The following is a 21,004-nucleotide window of genomic DNA, read 5'->3' on the forward strand; positions in this document are numbered from 1 at the left end:
AAAGATGAAACACTTGGGTTCATTCAGCTCTCATTACACCCCGCAGTGGCAGAATTTATACCGCCAATAACATTTGTACACATCTGACAATTCAACTCCGCTACAGCTAGCGATTATATTGTTACTGCTCCTAAACATCCTGCGCACCCTGGACTATTAGAAGATCAATAATGCCCTCCTAAAGATACAAGACACTCACTTCAAAGACCAGAAGGCTGTAATGTAATAAAAAGCAGAATATGAGAAGACTCAAATACACTATGGTAAGAGACCTAAAATAAAATTATATAGAAGAGAGAGAGAGAGTACAAAAAGATATTTTGAAACCATACTCCTGCGATTTTTTTGCCATCTTTATTATACTTGCTTTAAATTTACTTGAACCCATTTTTATGCAACCTTCTGGGGATTTCTATGCCCCTCCACTTTCCAATAAGCGACATTATCGGATAAGTAGTTAAGACAAAAAGACTTTGAGAGCCCTTACTTATCATACATGTATTAATAGAAAAACATGGGGCTTGAAATACATCTGTTATTTTCATGAAACGGCATGGCTTACTTTACAAAACAGATATGGCTCATTTGTAAGCAAATAAAAACAAAAAACTCAAAATACGGTAAGTGATAAAAAGATCTATTACTCCACTAAATATAGAGGAACCGCATAAACAGCAATTGCCCAATCTATTGGGAACAGAATCCGTCTCTCTGGTAGTGCAACTGGCAAAAGCGGTCCATAAACATGACAAGTTTGTCAGTGGATTAAGCAGATTTTATCAGAATCAGTCGTCAATCTGATGTATGTTGGGTCTGGTAAACAGTTCTCCAACATTTAGAGTTCCTATATTTACCCAAGAGAACCAGAAGCCATGTGCCTGACCGCAAAAAAAAAAAAAGCGACAACGTTGCCTCGTACTTCAAAGTCTAATACATGCACACGTTGCGTCATTTGGTGCAGATAAACAAGTAAAAAGTTCCGCAGGTAAAAAGTGTGTTTTTACGTTTTAATGCGGAAATCGCTGCGGTTTTATGCTGCGGAATTTGGCGCATTTTTTAAATAAACTTGTCACATACAATTCGCAGGTGGAAACGCAAGATAAATTGACATGCTACAGATTTTAGAATACGCACTAGGTCCATTTACATGCGGAAAGATTCCACAATGTGTAGAGGAGATCACTTGAAGTTTCATTTACTTTGCCGTTACTGTATTATGCTGCGCATTTGCGGCAAAGCCGACAAAATACACATCGTTTGAATTTGGTCTAAGGGACCTCAAATTACAGTTTATCCATAGGTCTAAAATAAGGAGCAATAAACAGAACCTGGAGGGGGGGGGGGGCACAGCTAATGCATATATTTACAATACATCCTTCAGAAATTCACAACCCACATTGAAATTCCAGCTCTTCCACAAAGCAAATTACATCTTTAGGCTATGTTCACACGGAGTATTTTGGGGGAGGAATATCTGCCTCAAAGCTCCAAACGGAATTTTGAGGCAGATATTCCTCCCCCAAAATACTCCGTGTGAATAGCAATTATCGCGCCGTTTTTCGCCCGCGGCCATTGAGCGCCGCGGGCATAAAACACGCTTTCTCCTGCCTCCCATTGAAGTCAATGGGAGGTCGGAGGCGGAAGCGCCCGAAGATAGGGCATGTCGCTTCTTTTCCCCGCGAGGCAGTTTTACTGCTCGCGGGAAAAAGACGCCGACGCCTCCCATTGAAATCAATGGGAGGCGTTCTCGGGCCGTTTCTGCCGAGTTTTGCGACGCGGTTTCCGCGTCAAAAAACTCGGCAAAAGACCCCGTGTGAACATAGCCTTATTAGGTGGCCCGAGACAAACCTAGTCAAATACACATAGAAAAAGGCTCATATTCTGGTCATATATGCTAGGATGTTGCTTTTAGATTACTGGCCCTTTGCCAGTAAAAATGTGATGCCCAATAACTACGCAGCACAACTTTCCCGTTTGAAAAATTCACAAGATCGTAAGGCTAAGTGCACATTTGCGTTGTATAATCCATTACTCTATTCCGTTTTATTCTTAGGGCTTATTTAGATGAATGTGTAATACGTACGCGCAACGCACGTGATTTTTCACGCGCCTCGAACGGACCTATGTTAGTCTATGGGGCCGTGCAGACTGTCTGTGAGTTTAACGCAGCCTGTGTCCGCTGCGTAACACTCACGACATGTCCGATATTTGTGCGTTGTTTGCGCATCACGCACCCATTGAAGTCAATGGGTGCATGAAAATCACGCGCAGCACACGGAAGCACTTCCATGGGACGCGCGTGATTCACGCAACAGCAGTAAAACTATGAATGAAAACAGAAAAGCACCACGTGCTTTTCGGTTTACAAACATACAGTGTGTCATAATGATGGCGGATGCGCGAAAATCACGCATCATATGCTGATGACACACGGAGCTGTTAAGTACCTTTTGCACACGCAAAATACCGTGTTTTTTGCGCGCGCAAAATGCACACGCTCGTGTAAATCCGGCCTTATTCTAATCTAAAAACTGATCAGTTAAAAATACCATTGAAAAAGACAGATACAAATGAATTACAATCAGTTTTACATGGACACCAATAATAAAAATAACCCATTTCCAAGACATTCATTTTTTTGAACAGAGTAAAAGTCTTGTACTCTGCACTTCGGGCCTGTTCACATCCGCGTTGGCTTTACGTTGTTGGGTTCTGTCGGTGGTTTCCGTCAGGTTAACCTCTCAACGGAAGGGCAAACTGAAACTTTAGCTTCCGTTTGCATCACCATTGATCACAATGGTGACGGAAACGTTGCTAAAGCTTTCCGTTTGTCACCGTTGTGAAAGGGTTCTGTGGTTTTGACTGAATCAATCCCATTGATTTAACTTAGCCTAGCGTTCGTATACGTTTAACTCTCTTCCGTCAGAGGAGGAGAGGATCGAAAAGTTTAAACGGAAAGCAATGGTTACATTAGAATTACCATTGAATTCAATGGTAATTCTTGTTTCAGTCGCTTTCCGTTTGTCTCCGTTCGCTAGGATTCCATTTTTTTTTTTTTTTTCACGGAAACAAAAAAGTTCTGCAGACTGCACTTTTGCTTCAAAGAAAAAAAAAAAACAACCCAGAAACCTAGCGAACGGAGACAAACGGAATGCATTGCTTTCCGTTTCATTTTTCGATCCTCTCTTCCTCTGACGGAAGAGGTGTAAACATATACTACCACTAATGTGAACTTTGGTTTACCTTGTAGCCAAATATAGCAGTTAAAAATAAATAGCGAAATGTTAAATAGAAGCTCCCTTCACATCTCATTATTGAACTATGTATATAGCGTGTACGTTAGCTACATTAGCCCAAAAGAGTGTCCTTCTAACCTCAGTCTGGCTGGTATATGTCAGATTCCTTTATTCCATAAGGAATTCAGTGAAAAAAAACGTATACCGCACACAGAATAATGTTTAATGTATATGTCATGGGTTTTTTAATAGCTTTTCATGAGGTATACATTAAACAAATACAATTATAGAATATGGGTGACTGATATGTTAAATGAATGCCTAAGGATATGTTCACACCTGCGCTCATAGGAGCAGAACAAGGGAATAACCGCAAGCGCTTCTTTCGTTGTACCATGAACACCACAGGCCGATGGAACCCATTGACTTTAATGGATTCCGACGGCTTTTCGCTCGTGTCCGTGGTTTTACTGAAAATAGCATGCTGCAATATTTTTTCCAGTACTTCCGGAGGAATATGCGATGGAGACCCCTAACTGAGCCTCCAGCGCAGATGTGAACTAGGCCTAGTATCGGCATCCGTCAACCCATAAACTCTTAGGTTATCCATTTAACGGATACTTCAAACTTTTACGACCCCAGTTCATGATGTTGAACGAATACCATTACGGTATATGGTTCTGGATGCAACAGTTAGGGCATCTGTCACAGCCTACATTTAACTTATACGTCGGAAGATTTTCCAGGCATATACCGCAATAAACGTGATGTGAACTAGGCCGGAGGCTAAAGATTTGTCTTTGCTAAGACTGTAAAGCCAGAAATAACACATGCAGTTTTTGATGCCTTTTTTTGGCCAAAGGAGTGGATACAAAAAGTATAAGAAAAAAAAAAAGACAAATGTCTCCTCTATTGTGTGTGGTTAAAAATACCGCACAAGTAACTGCCACAAAGAAAGCATTTGTGACAAATTCACACTAGGCAGATTTGTTGCAGAAATTTCTGCAACTGTTCCATTCATTTGAATGGGGCTAACATTTATGTCCATTAAAAAGGTCTGGGACAGATTTTTCAGTCGCAGAAATATTTGCAACAAATCTGCGGTGTGTGAATTCACCTTTACAGATCCAGTGCAAACCCTTACTACATACGCAAAAAAAAAAAAAACTATGCCATGTATTATTTCTTCGCTTTTGCATACAGCTGTTGTAGTTTTGCAGCCTTAAATATTCATTATACTTTGGATTCCATTAACAAACAAGTTGCTAGAATGAAGCCAACAACAAACAGTTCTCATGACTCACTTGGCCGATAGCTATGAACTGAATGTAAAAACCATGTAAAATGACAAATTGAGAAGGGGGTACAAAAAAGCATCTGCCAAAAAAGAAAAAAAAAAATAACCTAAAAAAACTCAATAGTGATCCGTTTTTGTCCCAATAAGCAGTGTAAAGAATGGAAGAAAGCTACATATTACACAAAATGGTCTAGCTCCACTCATTAGGGAACAAGAAAAAACCATCCTGAATAACTTTTTTTGCTGTGTGGGGGTCATATTCATTGTTTTCCAGCTTGGAAAGATGAACTGGGTGTAATGTTAGACCAAGGGTACCAACTTTGATGAGACAAATCTACAGTAGCAAAAACAGAATTTACGTGAGAACTACCAACTCAAAAAAAAAGGTCTGGTTTCACAGAGAAAACAAGTGAACCAAGTATAGGTCACAAAATGCATTAAATCTAGCTAGACACAACACTGATGTAAAATACAATATCCTTGATAGAAACAAAATGTAATAATGCTAGAGATAATAGCATCAAGAAGGTATTAAAATACAAATAAAGGCCAACGATCACATATACTCCTCCAACATAGATGTGAACACGATGCAATATAAAAAACAGCTTTTAGGCCTCATGCACACGACCGTGTTTTTGCGGCCGCAATTCCCCCGAAAATCCACGGGAGAATTGCGGCCCCATTCTTTTCTATGGGGCCGTGCACACAACCGTAGTTTTTGCTGTCCGTGCACGGCCCGGGAGCCCGGACCGCAGAAAGAACGGGCATGTCTTATTACGGCCCGGTTCTGCGGTCCGGGCTCATTGAAAACAATGGCCCACGATTTGCGGGCGGCCTGCGGCTGACAGTCCGCAGCCGGCCCGAAAATCACGGCCGTGCACACGGCTACGGTCGTGTGCATGAGGCCTAAGGCTATATTCACACGACAGTGAAAAAAAATGGCCATTAAAAACTGATCAACTGTTAGGGTATGTGCACACACACTATTTACGTCCGTAATTGACGGACGTATTTCGGCCGCAAGTACCGGACCGAACACAGTGCAGGGAGCCGGGCTCCTAGCATCATACTTATGTACGATGCTAGGAGTCCCTGCCTCTCCGTGGAACTACTGTCCCGTACTGAAAACATGATTACAGTACGTGACAGTTCTCCTGCAGAGAGGCAGGGACTCCTAGCATCGTACATAAGTATGATGCTAGGAGCCCGGCTCCCTGCACTGTGTTCGGTCCGGTACTTGCGGCCGAAATACGTCCGTCAATTACGGACGTAATTAGTGTGTGTGCACATACCCTTAGAGACACACTAATGCAAAACAGCCATGAAAAACTACATTTTCACCAATTTCCAGTCCGTCTTGCATCAGCTTTTCATGGCCGTATTAAAAAAAATAAAAAATAAAAAAAATAGGAATTTCATTGGTCAGGTTTTTTTTTTTGTCCCAACCCCCTGAAAACACCCAAAAGGATGGTCACATGTTCACCTAGACACTATTTACAGCCTCGGTGTAGAGGATGTCACAAAGCCTCCGTGTAGAGGATGCCACAAAGCCTCCGTGTAGATGACATATTCACTGATGCAGCGCTGACTTCTCCTGGTCTGGTCGCTAGTCTCACAGGATCTGCGATGGGGAAGGCGTCATCGAGCCACCTTCGCAGAACCCACGAGACTAACGATCAGACCAGGAGAAGTTGGCGCTGCATCGGCGAGTATGTTTCGTCGCACCGCCGATAGCCAAAGTTGAAAGCAGAGCCCCAAATGCTGAATTACTGTATCAACAATGCAGAAGGTGGTGTGCAGAGAACTGCATCGCTGATATCTAGCGCCTTCAGGAGTGTTGCAAGCCCCAAAGCATATGTCCCCCCTCTCACACACAAAAAAAATTATCCATATCCAGTTATTAAATCATACCAAATTAAATATTACCTGCATACTGTTCCTGAACACACTATTGTAAGACAAATAATAATAATACAATATAAGGTCCAAATAATACCGCCACACCATAACCACAGTGACTGAATACCACCACCACACGGTTACTGAATAATACCTCCACACCATAACCACATAGTGACCGAATAACACCCCCATACAGTTACTGAATAAAAACCACTATTTAAAGACCAATATTATCGCCATATAGTGGTAGATGCCAGTTATACACAAGAGCTCTGCAGACGATATAAGTGATTACAGCACAATTTATATCCAGTGACTCACAGGTGGTTTTCTCTAATTAGAGTCGTTCACTTTCCCATTTTTACTCCATCCAGTCCAGACCACTGAAGACTTATTCCAACCACGACTCGTCTCTGCAGACTAAGGGTATGTGCACACGATATCGACAATTACGGAGCTGTTTTCAGGAGAAAACAGCTCCTGCATTTCAGACGTAATTGCTCGTACTCGCGTTTTGCGAGGCGTCAATTACGGCTGTAATTTGGAGCTCTTCTTCATTGAAGTCAATGAAAAACGGCTCAAATCACGTCCCAAGAAGTGTCCTGCACTTCTTTGACGACGCTGTTATTTTACGCGCCGTCTTTTGACAGCGACGCATAAAATTACAGGTCGTCGGCACAGTACGTCGGCAAACCCATTGAAATGAATGGGCAGATGTTTGCCGACGTATTTGAGCCGTGTTTTCAGGCATATATCGAGGCATAAAACGCCTCGTTTACGCCTGAAAATAGGTTGTGTGAACGCAGCCTTACACACAGACACGTTGGTAACTCGCTTCTCCAGCACCCTCCACACCTGTACCCCATCCTCAAACTCGTAATCCACAGTGCCCCAGATGGTAATAATGATCCCTCAGTGCTCAATACAAGTGCCCCTCAGTAACCGTCCCCCCCTTTGTGCCCCCACAGAGTAACAATGCCCTCTTTGTGCCCCGTCGAATGTGCCACTGCGTCCCCTGTAGATAGCGCTACACACAGCCCCCTGTAGGTAGTGCCACACAGCCTTCACCCACTGTATAGTGCCACACAGCCACCCCCTTTGTATATAGTGCCACAAAGAAATCCCCCCCACCCCAAAAAAAAATAAATCACTGACCTAGCCTCATTCCCGCGACGGACGGAGCGCTCTACAACTTCCAGACAGTACAAATGCCTAGGCCAGCATGATGCAGTGATACCATAATGCTGGCCTGCGGAGGGACTCTGTCCCAGCATCTTATAGGCCGCAGGCCTAATGTGGCCTGCAGCCTATGGTATTCAATTGTATCTGCGTCCGGAGAATGCCAATACAAGTGAATGTGGCAGTCGCTAACATCGGGGGCCCCCCCCGGTTCTAGCGACGCCACCCGGCTATAGCGGGCCCAGAGCAATTGACCAGTTCCCCCCCCACCCAAACATCAGGCACTTCAGAAACGCAAGGGGAGGGGAGCCAGCGCTGCACCCCCTTCGTCTTGCTGGAGTGATGCACAATCCAAGGGCCGACTGATTGGAGGTCTAAGCTATGGAAGCCTCTTGTTGAACTAAGATTCAGTGATCTACTCTGGATCGGAGATCTAACAGTACTTAAAGCGGCTAGGTGATCATAAAATGCTGCCCTGTTTAAAGGGAAGGTGTCATGAAATTATTATTTTTTTATTAATATATTGCTTTTAATATGATATTAAACATAAATTTTATTTATTGATGTTCTCGTGTTCTACTTTTTACTTACTTTTACTTCTCTATGGGGGCTGCCATTTTTTTTTCCATCTCTGTATGTGGTAATTAACGACACATACAGAGATGGAATACGGCACATACAACCCCCATAGAGAATGCGAACGGGACCCGTTCCATTCTCTGCAGCGTACGCCGTCTGTGTGGGAACGGCACATGCGCCGCTCCCACACAGACCAAAACGAAGCTAGTTCGCAGAGCGAAATCTGGCGCCATTTTCATGTGGACCGGAAGCCGCTGCCGGACAGCAAGAGGACGACTTCCGGCCGCGACTTCCGGCCATATGTTCAAGAAAGCGAAGGCGCAAGGAATAGGAGCGGAGGCGGCAGGTAATTTATGTTCGTGTTATACTGTCTGCTGAGCACTGTATCTAATCCTCCTACACTGTACAGTGGCTAAGAAAATGGCGGCACACAGTGTAGGAGGTTTGAAGATTCAAACCCCTCCTTCTCCCGGCACTAGCCAGAATAAGGGAGGGGGGATTGTGTGAGGACACTAGAGAGAGAGTGTGTCTACCCCAAATTTGAAGCATAAAGCAAATTTTCCAAAACCGGCACGTAAAAAGACGCCCACCAAAATGAAGTGCACATCACTTCTTGGGACGTTTTTGGAGCAGTTTTTCATTGACTTTATAGAAAACCAGCTCCAAAAACGGCCGTTAAAAAACGGATGAAAATCAGGAGCTGTTTTCCCTTTGTTTAGTAAGTGTGTGACCATACACTTAGCCTTTTGGTGTGTCCTAGAATTTCTGCCAGCTGCAGAATCACACCCAAAATGGCTGCCGGACACTGCTTAGCAATTTGAAGACACCTTTTCTCTGGCTTGTAGGAGGGGGGGGTGAGATTTCCTCCCACATTTACAGCAGCTGTGAGTCAGGTTGCTTTGCCTTATTCACCTTGCTGTAATTCTGGGAAGTGCTCCCCCTGGTGGCCAACATAGGAAAACATGTCAAATTATTATTTGATTTTTAATACTTTCCACCATATGGAAGGAAAAAAAAACAAAAAAACAAAGAATGTAAAAAATATAATAGAAATAAGTAACGACACTTAAAAAAAAAAAACAAAAAAAAAAAAACAAGGTTTAATTCGCGACACATTCCCTTTAAAGAAATTTAAAGAGTACGTGCAACTTTCTTTGCAACCAATTACCTTGCTAGAATGCATCTAAAAATGTTCTGAGTCTATAGCTCCTATGCAAGACCTGTGTGTCTCCACAGCTGCCAAAAAAAAAAAAAAGTAGTGGGTAGGTTGCCAAACCTCCAGGAAAATCTGAATTTTCAGTTTTATTTGCTATTTCACTAAAGAAAAAAAAAAGAAATTAAACCCCCCGCCCCCCTCTCGCATTTTGGACACCCACATCTGCTTTGTTTCCTCGAAATCCCTACACCTGTCCCCATTCTGGGCCCACTGACACCCTTATTTGGCAATCTCAAACTTCCACATTGCTTAATAGCGCCTTGTTTTTTGAACCTCAGCAAAGATCAGGGACCCCAGGTTAGACAGGTGGTATCTGACCAGGGGCTTAGACCTTTATCTGAGATTGTGGGGGGTGGTATTACCGGAGAATCATCCTGGTACATTTATGGGCAACTGCAGAGTTTAGATCGATCCTTCTCCCTGCTTTCTGAAGTCACTAGGGCATTGACCCTTTTTGAATCCCTTTGTGTCCAGATGGATGCACCCTGCCATGTCGTATCTCTGGTCTATGGATTGCTAATGGGGGACATGAGTGACCAATGACATTGTTAAATATCGCTCAGCATGAAAGAGGGAAATTGGAAAATTTTTCCCTGCCCAAGAATGGGCTAAAATGTCCCATAAGATTTCGATTTCTTGTAAATTACAAAACGCAAACTTCAAAATTGTCAAGATGGTATAGGACTCCAGTCCTATTTCATCGTATGTAACCTATGGTCCCCCCCCCCCCCCCCATATGGTGGCTATATGACTCTGTAATGGCACTATGACTGATATCTGGTTGGTATGGCCAGGTGTCTTCCCACTTCAGGGCAACATCTTTAACCTATATACGCTGTTAGGCTTTGATCCAAAACTGCCCGGAAACCGCTCTCTTGTCATTGACCCTGGCCCAGAAACGCCTACTGACACTTTTTGTCATGGTAACGCGGTTGGTTAATCCAAGACTTGAGATGTACGATGTGGATAGATGTGCTTAACCACATCATACACATGGGGGACTTGCTACCCAGAAAGACAAGTCCTATAAATTTTCCCTGCGCTTAGAACACCTTTAGAAAATCATCCCCTCACTTAGCCCAATGGGCTAACGGTGAGACCGTCTCTAGCCCCTAACTAACCAATTAACTTCCTCCCTATTAGTGCCTAATGCCTCATGCACATGACCATGTGTGCCACCCGAGTCCTGTCAGTGATCCGAGAAAAGATAGGTCATGTTCTATCTTTCTCGGACCATTTTTCACAAAGCCGATTCACCAGCTAAAGTGAATGGGTGCATGAAGAGTATCAGGTGCCACTCGGATGCCGTCCAAAACGGCCCGAGTGGCACAACGGTCGTGTGCATGGGGCATTACTCTTAAATATTTGAGTACACCCCACCTCTCCTCATATTGTGTCTCCCCTATGTTTCTCAGTCCTGTCTTTGAAACCAGAATAAACAGAGACATTGTTACTTCATTCAACTACTATTACTTTCAAAAACAGGTATACATCCGCGGTGTACTTGTCATCACCGAGCGCTCTAATATTCTGGGAGAGGCAACCTCTCGATCTCTAACATTGCTATTGCATTTACTGTTTGTATTGTCAATCATTGTAACTTTGCACTGAGGTTTACTGCTTCCAGCTTACGGTCAAAAGTCAATAAAAGATTATTATAAAGTGTCTATCTAAACAGGACTAGAGTTCTATCATTAGTGACAAGAAATCCTATGTAAAAAGTGAGATTATAATGGTCCTAGCAACTTCCACCAAGTCAGGATACTTGGAGTGAATTGCATAATGTCTTGCTTATCAACTACCATGAGAGAGGCGAAGGATTATTAGGCATCTCTCTTCACATTTCAAGTCCTAAACCTGCTTGCCAATTGTATGCATATTTAATATTCCTTGCTTGAGGATTAGGAAAAGGTGAAATAGGTCTTTAATGGGTTGTCTGCAGTTTTCAATGTTGCCCTATTGAAGAAGTCAAAGGGGCAGAAAAAGTCACAACACACACCACTTAACATCAAAGTGTAAAAACGGAGCTGGGATGTACAAGTTTGACAACATGTAGTTAGTTAAAAATGTGAAGAATCTACATCCTGTGGCCAGATTAAATGTTTTAGAACTGAAGTGTTTATGCCAAAAGAAACATGACACACTTGACAGTTTTTTGCTAGTAAGTGACAAAAGATCTTGTAAGGATTTAAAAAACTTAACGAAAAAAAATCCACCACTCTATTCAGTCTTTCCTTCCGTCACCCCAATACACACTCACCCCTTTACGTAATAGGTGGAGACATTTAAAAGGATTGCTATGGTACGATGCAGACCTGCTGTATTGGTGTTTCACGTGTGCTGACATCACGTACAGTTTGCATACAAGGTGGACCAAGATCAATAAGTAGATTACAATTTTCTGTAAAGAAAACATTGCAAACATGGTAGTTTACTTATCCCCCAGAGGTTATTTGTTAAGAGTAAGAGTATGTTCACACGGCCTATTTTCGGCCATTTTTCGGGCCGTAAAGAGCCGAAAAATCAGACAGAGCGTTTTTTCTCTGCGTTTTTTTTACACGTAAAAAAACGGCCACAAAAAAGAAGCGCAGGACACTTCTTGGGATGTTTTTTGGAGCCATTTTCCATAGACTATTGAAAAAAACCTCCAAAAACGGCCATAAAAAACACAGCAAAAAACGCTGTGAAAATCGCGAGTGGCACAAAAAACGTCTGAAAATCAGGAGCTGTTTTCTCTTGAAACCAGCTCCGTATTTTGAGATGTTTTTGACTCCGCGTGTGAACATAGCCTAAGGCCGAATTCAGACGACCGCAGTATACATCCGTGTGACGACTGTTAAAAAAAACGTCCGGCACACGGACACATGTATTTCAATAGGGCCGTTCACAAGGCCATTGTTTCAACAGACCATGTGAAGGGTCTGTTGAAAAATAGAACATGTCCCATTTTCTTCCATTTTCACGGATCCCTCGATAGACGCAAGTCTATGGGGATCCGTGAAAACGGGACACGCGCGAGAAAAATGGCAATTTTTCACGTCAGTTTGCACTCCGTGTGAATCTGGCCTAAATGTGCATTTATCAATAGCATGGACCAGGTTGTGCTCTACCAAGCTTAATGTATCCAAATAAGAAGTGTAGAAAAATAGCAGCGCTGAATGGGGTTTTATTTCATTTGGTATTGTGATAAAATAATCTAGTCAATTTACTACTGTATTTAAAATAAAAAATGACATTACTATTTATTAGATAGGGTCTTCATGGCCTTCACAATATATTTGCAAGCTAAAGGCCCTCTTACGCCGGATAAAATCGGCCGGTACAGAGAGCGCTGATCAGACGGAGCTATGGCTGGGGATGAGCAGTCGTTACTCCGATCGCTCGTCCCCATACGTTATCATGTCGGCAACGCATCTCCCTGTTTACACAGGGAGATGTGCTGCCAATAACGATAAGATTTTTTTAACACGATACGATCAGCAGCTGATTGAGCGTTTGCTCTTTCATCTGCTGATTGCTGCCCTGTTTACACTGGGAAATCATCGGCAACGAGTGTTCTATGAGTGCTTGTCTGCCCGATAATCGCCCGTTTAAAACCCCTTAACAGGGCTAGCAGTGTTTAGAGAAGGCCTCGTTGGAGTTTGTTGTTTTTTTTTTCTACACCATCCATTATTTTTTGATGGTGTATCCAACAAGAAAACATTTCCAGCCGCTGCAGATTCGGATAAACGTCCTGGCATGACTTTAGGTGATGTCTGTTGATTCAACTGTCGCTCCAATGAAGGACCTGCGGGAGGACAACCCGTCACAGCGTGATCTCATGAGATCACGCTGTGCTGTTAAACAAGCTGGGCATGAATGAAGAGAAGTGTATGATGCTGATGTGTCAGCGTCAGACTTTTCTTCACAACGCCCACTTGGTGAAAAGTAAAAAAAAAACAAAAAAAAAAAAACACCCAGCTGGGCATTTAGAACAAAATTAGCATAAAACTAAAAAATAATCATAACTTGGTCAAAAAAACAACAAAAAAAACTGTTATCTTCATTAAAGTACGGATTAGATTAGGTAGGAGATAGGGCAGTTATAGACTGGTGACAGAGCCTCTTTAACACCTGAGGTAACACACAATGTGAAATCAAGATGCCAAAGGGCAAACTGAGCTCTGCTGCATCCGTACAAACACATACATTCCTCTTTCAGCTACCAACTACTAGGAGGAACTGGACTGTAGAATCCTGTTAATGTCATGGAAAAAAGAATCAGGAAATTAGATATGGCACTCTGTATGGAATTCTAAGCTGGTAAATGGTTACTTGTCAATCACCCACACAATACCCATCACTGATGACCACACTTTGTATGCATGCTGTATAGTCACACTGACACACACTAGGCCTTGTTTCATTTGCTCCAGCAGTTCAGAAGATGTAAGCTGAACTCTATTTGATTGCTCTAGGCATCTTAGGTTTTTTTGACACCTGCGTTGTAGTTTCTGTTTATAACAGCAGTGCCGGATCAGTCTTACGGCAGATACCACTCGAACGCAACCCAATGACTCATAATTGGGTCGGCGGGGTTCCATCATGGTGTCCATTACTATTCTTCCCATCAAATCCATCGGAATCTGCGACAGAGGCTCGGACGCAGTTGTGAACATAGCCTAAGTCACTTATTTTCGAAAACACGGGGTATGAGGCCCGTTTTCTAACATGGAATGATGCTATATTTCTTTCGATACTAGGACCAAATTTTGGTATGAAATGAAATTGGGCCAGCAAATGACTGATTCTTGGGCACATACTGTAAGACAATTAGTGGCAAAAAGTATTAAAGGGTAACTAAACTTTCAAAAAACTTCTGACATGTCATAGTGACATGTCAGAAGTCTTGATCGGTGGGGGTATGAGCACAGAGACCCCCACCGATCGCTAAAACTAAGCGGCAGAAGCGCTCGGGTGAGGTCTGAGACGCTTCGTTTCTGATAGTTTTTTCTCGGAAAGCCGAGCAATTGGTGTACGGGCTGAATAGAAAGTCTACAAGACTGTATACAAATATCTCGGCTTTCCGAGAAAACAAACGAAGCGGCTCAGACCTCACCCGAGCGCTTCTGCTTAGTTTTAGTGATCGGTGGGGGTCTCTGTGCTCAGACCCCCACCGATCAAGACTATGATATGTCAGAAGTTTAGGTACCCTTTAAAGACCAGAAGGAATTTTTATCCAAAGTGGTTATTATGCAGACATCAGATCACAGGGAGGTGAATGAATGCCCAACGCCATATTTACAAAGCCCCGGAGAAACCTTTTCCAACAACTGGAGCGGTGCTTCAGAATCAGGACTAATTGATCAGGTTTTTTTTCCACTACTTTCCCGATTACAGAAACGCAAGGTTCAACTTTGTGTTATTCATACCTCTACACCCCGGTCAAGTGATGTCCTTGACATTACAACCTAAACACCACAGCAGAAAAGAAATGGGGTGACCGCCAAAGGTTCAGAGCCTCACACCGTAGAAAAGCAACAGTTCCAATAATTGGGTTTATTCACATTAACTACAAACTTTGCCTTTCAGGAAGCAGAACGCGGTTAACAAAGAATCAATAGATCTCTGGAATTTGAAGATCTGCCAAACGTATGAAAATATGAATCCAACACCGACAATTAGAAGGGTCAGTAAAGGACACAAAGTAAAATATCTCGGATATCCATAAAGATGAACACAGAGGCCTGGATATCAGGCAGGGAATGGATGTGTCAGGAGACGCAAGCACAAAAGAGCAAGTCACCCACCTGGCTCAGTAACCCACTGATGACACATTACTGGAATCTATTATTTATGGACCGACATCACCTGCCATTATACATACATGATGCCAAGCGCTAAAAAAGGAGGGATTAAAAACGGACACATGTATCCACCATCTTTGAAGACACAATTGCTTCACTTTGTATATTCTCACTCGTGTATTAGTACAATTTATTGTTGGGAGAGCCGAGTGGCCACCAAAATGATGGACTTGAGAGTAGTCCTAGAATCCTGAACTGTAAATCTGCTCAATCACACAGCAATGAATCCGCTGTTCCCAAATCACCTTGTAACCTACACCCTAAAATACTCTGTCTCCTTGAGTTTAGACAGACAGCTGTGACCCAAGTCTGGCAAATAGTGGGGTGAGTAGTTTCTACAGTTGTTCAAACAACCAGAGACAAACAGCATCAGTAAACTTCAGCCACTCCCCCAGAACTTTCCATGTGTATGTCACCTGCTGCCGCCACCATCCAACCACGGGCGCAGACCCAGGTGCTCAGACATATCGCAGTAATGTGAATACAAGCTCACTGCTCTCAATACTGCAGCCTGCGCACGGATATCTCCTCCATCATGGGGCACAGAGATCATGAAGTAGAATCCTACCACAACATACGTAGAACATCATGGACATAGTCTATAGTGCGGTCACTTACTCACCTCAGCATCTAGTGTCCCACACCAGGTAGAGGCAAACTCCCAGGTAAGTTCTGAAAGCTCCTAAACGTGACGGGAAAATCCAACAGGGAGCGAGGTAAAAAGTTCCAAACACCGGAGCACAGCGTGCACCTCTCCCTCTGTTATCTGTCTTTGTAACAGTACACATGCGCACTGGAGAGCCAACAAGCTTCCCTCCTGCCCGGACTTTCACACGCTGTGTGGGGGAGACGAGGGGAGGATCAGTATAGACAGTGCAAAAGAGCAAGAGTCATGAATAAAACAGCCATGCACTAAGGTAATTATAGTCATAAATATAGCAGCCATGCACTGAGGTAATTATAGTAATAAATATAGCAGCCATGCACTGAGGTAATAAATATAGCAGCCATGCACTGAGGTAATTATAGTAATAAGTATAGCAGCCATGCACTGAGGTAATTATAGTAATAAATATAGCAGCCATGCACTGAGGTAATTATAGTAATAAATATAGCAACCATGCACTGAGGTAATAAATATAGCAGCCATGCACTGAGGTAATTATAGTAATAAATATAGCAACCATGCACTGAGGTAATTATAGTAATAAATATAGCAACCATGCACTGAGGTAATAAATATAGCAGCCATGCACTGAGGTAATTATAGTAATAAATATAGCAGCCATGCACTGAGGTAATAAATATAGCAGCCATGCACTGAGGTAATTATAGTAATAAATATAGCAGCCATGCACTGAGGTAATAAATATAGCAGCCATGCACTGAGGTAATTATAGTAATAAATATAGCAGCCATGCACTGAGGTAATAAATATAGCAGCCATGCACTGAGGTAATTATAGTAATAAATATAGCAACCATGCACTGAGGTAATAAATATAGCAGCCATGCACTGAGGTAATTATAGTAATAAATATAGCAGCCATGCACTGAGGTAATAAATATAGCAGCCATGCACTGAGGTAATTATAGTAATAAATATAGCAGCCATGCACTGAGGTAATAAATATAGCAGCCATGCACTGAGGTAATTATAGTAATAAGTATAGCAGCCATGCACTGAGGTAATTATAGTAATAAATATAGCAGCCATGCACTGAGGTAATAAATATAGCAGCCATGCACTGAGGTAATTATAGTAATAAATATAGCAGCCATGCACTGAGGTAATTATAGTAATAAATATAGCAACCATGCACTGAGGTAATTATAGTAATAAATATAGCAGCCATGCACTGAGGTAATAAATATAGCAGCCATGCACTGAGGTAATTATAGTCATAAATATAGCAGCCATGCACTGAGGTAATTATAGTAATAACTATAGCAGCCATGCACTGAGGTAATAAATATAGCAGCCATGCACTGAGGTAATTATAGTAATAAATATAGCAGCCATGCACTGAGGTAATAAATATAGCAGCCATGCACTGAGGTAATTATAGTCATAAATATAGCATCCATGCACTAAGGTAATTATAGTCATAAATATAGCAGCCATGCACTGAGGTAATAAATATAGCAGCCATGCACTGAGGTAATTATAGTAATAAATAAAGCAGCCATGCACTGAGGTAATTATAGTAATAAATATAGCAGCCATGCACTAAGGTAATTATAGTAATAAATATAGCAGCCATGCACTGAGGTGATTATAGTAATAAATATAGCAGCCATGCACTGAGGTAATTATAGTAATAAATAAAGCAGCCATGCACTGAGGTAATTATAGTAATAAATATAGCAGCCATGCACTAAGGTAATTATAGTAATAAATATAGCAGCCATGCACTGAGGTAATTATAGTAATAAATAAAGCAGCCATGCACTGAGGTAATTATAGTAATAAATATAGCAGCCATGCACTAAGGTAATTATAGTAATAAATATAGCAGCCATGCACTGAGGTGATTATAGTAATAAATAAAGCAGCCATGCACTGAGGTAATAAATATAGCAGCCATGCACTAAGGTAATTATAGTCATAAATATAGCAGCCATGCACTGAGGTGATTATAGTAATAAATAAAGCAGCCATGCACTGAGGTAATAAATATAGCAGCCATGCACTGAGGTAATAAATATAGCAGCCATGCACTGAGGTAATTATAGTAATAAATAAAGCAGCCATGCACTGAGGTAATTATAGTCATAAATATAGCAGCCATGCACTGAGGTAATTATAGTAATAAATATAGCAGCCATGCACTGAGGTAATTATAGTAATAAATATAGCAGCCATGCACTGAGGTGATTATAGTAATAAATATAGCAGCCATGCACTAAGGTAATTATAGTCATAAATATAGCAGCCATGCACTGAGGTAATAAATATAGCAGCCATGCACTGAGGTAATTATAGTAATAAATATAGCAGCCATGCACTGAGGTAATAAATAAAGCAGCCATGCACTGAGGTAATTATAGTAATAAGTATAGCAGCCATGCACTGAGGTAATTATAGTAATAAATATAGCAGCCATGCACTGAGGTAATAAATATAGCAGCCATGCACTGAGGTAATTATAGTAATAAATAAAGCAGCCATGCACTGAAGTAATTATAGTCATAAATATAGCAGCCATGCACTGAGGTAATTATAGTCATAAATATAGCAGCCATGCACTGAGGTAATTATAGTAATAAATAAAGCAGCCATGCACTGAGGTAATTATAGTAATAACTATAGCAGCCATGCACTGAGGTAATTATAGTCATAAATATAGCAGCCATGCACTGAGGTAATTATAGTAATAAATATAGCAGCCATGCACTGAGGTAATAAATATAGCAGCCATGCACTGAGGTAATTATAGTAATAAATATAGCAGCCATGCACTGAGGTAATAAATATAGCAGCCATGCACTGAGGTAATTATAGTCATAAATATAGCATCCATGCACTAAGGTAATTATAGTCATAAATATAGCAGCCATGCACTGAGGTAATAAATATAGCAGCCATGCACTGAGGTAATTATAGTAATAAATAAAGCAGCCATGCACTGAGGTAATTATAGTAATAAATATAGCAGCCATGCACTAAGGTAATTATAGTAATAAATATAGCAGCCATGCACTGAGGTGATTATAGTAATAAATATAGCAGCCATGCACTGAGGTAATAAATATATCAGCCATGCACTGAGGTAATTATAGTAATAAATAAAGCAGCCATGCACTGAGGTAATAAATATAGCAGCCATGCACTAAGGTAATTATAGTCATAAATATAACAGCCATGCACTGAGGTGATTATAGTAATAAATAAAGCAGCCATGCACTGAGGTAATAAATATAGCAGCCATGCACTGAGGTAATAAATATAGCAGCCATGCACTGAGGTAATTATAGTAATAAATAAAGCAGCCATGCACTGAGGTAATTATAGTCATAAATATAGCAGCCATGCACTGAGGTAATTATAGTAATAAATATAGCAGCCATGCACTGAGGTAATTATAGTAATAAATATAGCAGCCATGCACTGAGGTGATTATAGTAATAAATATAGCAGCCATGCACTAAGGTAATTATAGTCATAAATATAGCAGCCATGCACTGAGGTAATAAATATAGCAGCCATGCACTGAGGTAATTATAGTAATAAATATAGCAGCCATGCACTGAGGTAATAAATAAAGCAGCCATGCACTGAGGTAATTATAGTAATAAATATAGCAGCCATGCACTGAGGTAATTATAGTAATAAATATAGCAGCCATGCACTGAGGTGATTATAGTAATAAATATAGCAGCCATGCACTGAGGTAATAAATATAGCAGCCATGCACTGAGGTAATTATAGTAATAAATAAAGCAGCCATGCACTGAGGTAATAAATATAGCAGCCATGCACTAAGGTAATTATAGTCATAAATATAGCAGCCATGCACTGAGGTGATTATAGTAATAAATATAGCAGCCATGCACTGAGGTAATAAATATAGCAGCCATGCACTGAGGTAATTATAGTAATAAATAAAGCAGACATGCACTGAGGTAATTATAGTCATAAATATAGCAGCCATGCACTGAGGTAATTATAGTAATAAATATTTCAGCCATGCACTGAGGTAATTATAGTAATAAGTATAGCAGCCATGCACTGAGGTAATTATAGTAATAAATATAGCAACCATGCACTGAGGTAATTATAGTCATAAATATAGCAGCCATGCACTGAGGTAATTATAGTAATAAATATAGCAGCCATGCACTGAGGTAATAAATATAGCAGCCATGCACTGAGGTAATTATAGTAATAAGTATAGCAGCCATGCACTGAGGTAATTATAGTAATAAATATAGCAGCCATGCACTGAGGTAATTATAGTCATAAATATAGCAGCCATGCACTGAGGTAATAAATATAGCAGCCATGCACTGAGGTAATTATAGTAATAAATAAAGCAGCCATGCACTGAGGTAATTATAGTCATAAATATAGCAGCCATGCACTAAGGTAATTATAGTCATAAATATAGCAGCCATGCACTGAGGTAATAAATATAGCAGCCATGCACTGAGGTAATTATAGTAATAAATAAAGCAGCCATGCACTGAGGTAATTATAGTAATAAATATAGCAGCCATGCACTAAGGTAATTATAGTAATAAATATAGCAGCCATGCACTAAGGTAATTATAGTCATAAATATAGCAGCCATGCACTGAGGTAATAAATATAGCAGCCATGCACTAAGGTAATTATAGTAATAAATATAGCAGCCATGCACTGAGGTGATTATAGTAATAAATATAGCAGCCATGCACTGAGGTAATAAATATAGCAGCCATGCACTGAGGTAATTATAGTAATAAATAAAGCAGCCATGCACTGAGGTAATTATAGTAATAAATATAGCAGCCATGCACTAAGGTAATTATAGTAATAAATATAGCAGCCATGCACTGAGGTGATTATAGTAATAAATATAGCAGCCATGCACTGAGGTAATAAATATAGCAGCCATGCACTGAGGTAATTATAGTAATAAGTATAGCAGCCATGCACTGAGGTAATTATAGTAATAAATATAGCAGCCATGCACTGAGGTAATAAATATAGCAGCCATGCACTGAGGTAATTATAGTAATAAATAAAGCAGCCATGCACTGAG

General features: G+C 41.1%; 1 protein-coding gene and 1 long non-coding RNA gene across 4 annotated transcripts in view; one reads left to right on the forward strand and one right to left on the reverse strand.

Annotated features, from left to right (window-relative positions):
- KANK1 (KN motif and ankyrin repeat domains 1) overlaps window positions 1-16,046 on the reverse strand; it is a 272,182-nt gene extending 256,136 nt beyond the window's left edge. For both annotated transcript variants that reach the window (XM_075827742.1, XM_075827750.1), the window contains exon 1: window positions 15,881-16,046. The gene's annotated coding sequence lies outside the window, so the exon portion shown is untranslated. The remainder of the gene's footprint in view (window positions 1-15,880) is intronic.
- A 19-nt stretch (window positions 16,047-16,065) lies between these two features.
- LOC142652211 (uncharacterized) overlaps window positions 16,066-21,004 on the forward strand; it is a 158,158-nt gene continuing 153,219 nt past the window's right edge. For both annotated transcript variants that reach the window (XR_012847779.1, XR_012847780.1), the window contains exon 1: window positions 16,066-16,175. This is a non-coding gene — a long non-coding RNA (uncharacterized LOC142652211). The remainder of the gene's footprint in view (window positions 16,176-21,004) is intronic.

Source organism: Rhinoderma darwinii, chromosome 1 (genome assembly GCF_050947455.1).
Source record: "Rhinoderma darwinii isolate aRhiDar2 chromosome 1, aRhiDar2.hap1, whole genome shotgun sequence".
NCBI classification, from domain to species: Eukaryota; Metazoa; Chordata; class Amphibia; order Anura; family Rhinodermatidae; genus Rhinoderma; species Rhinoderma darwinii.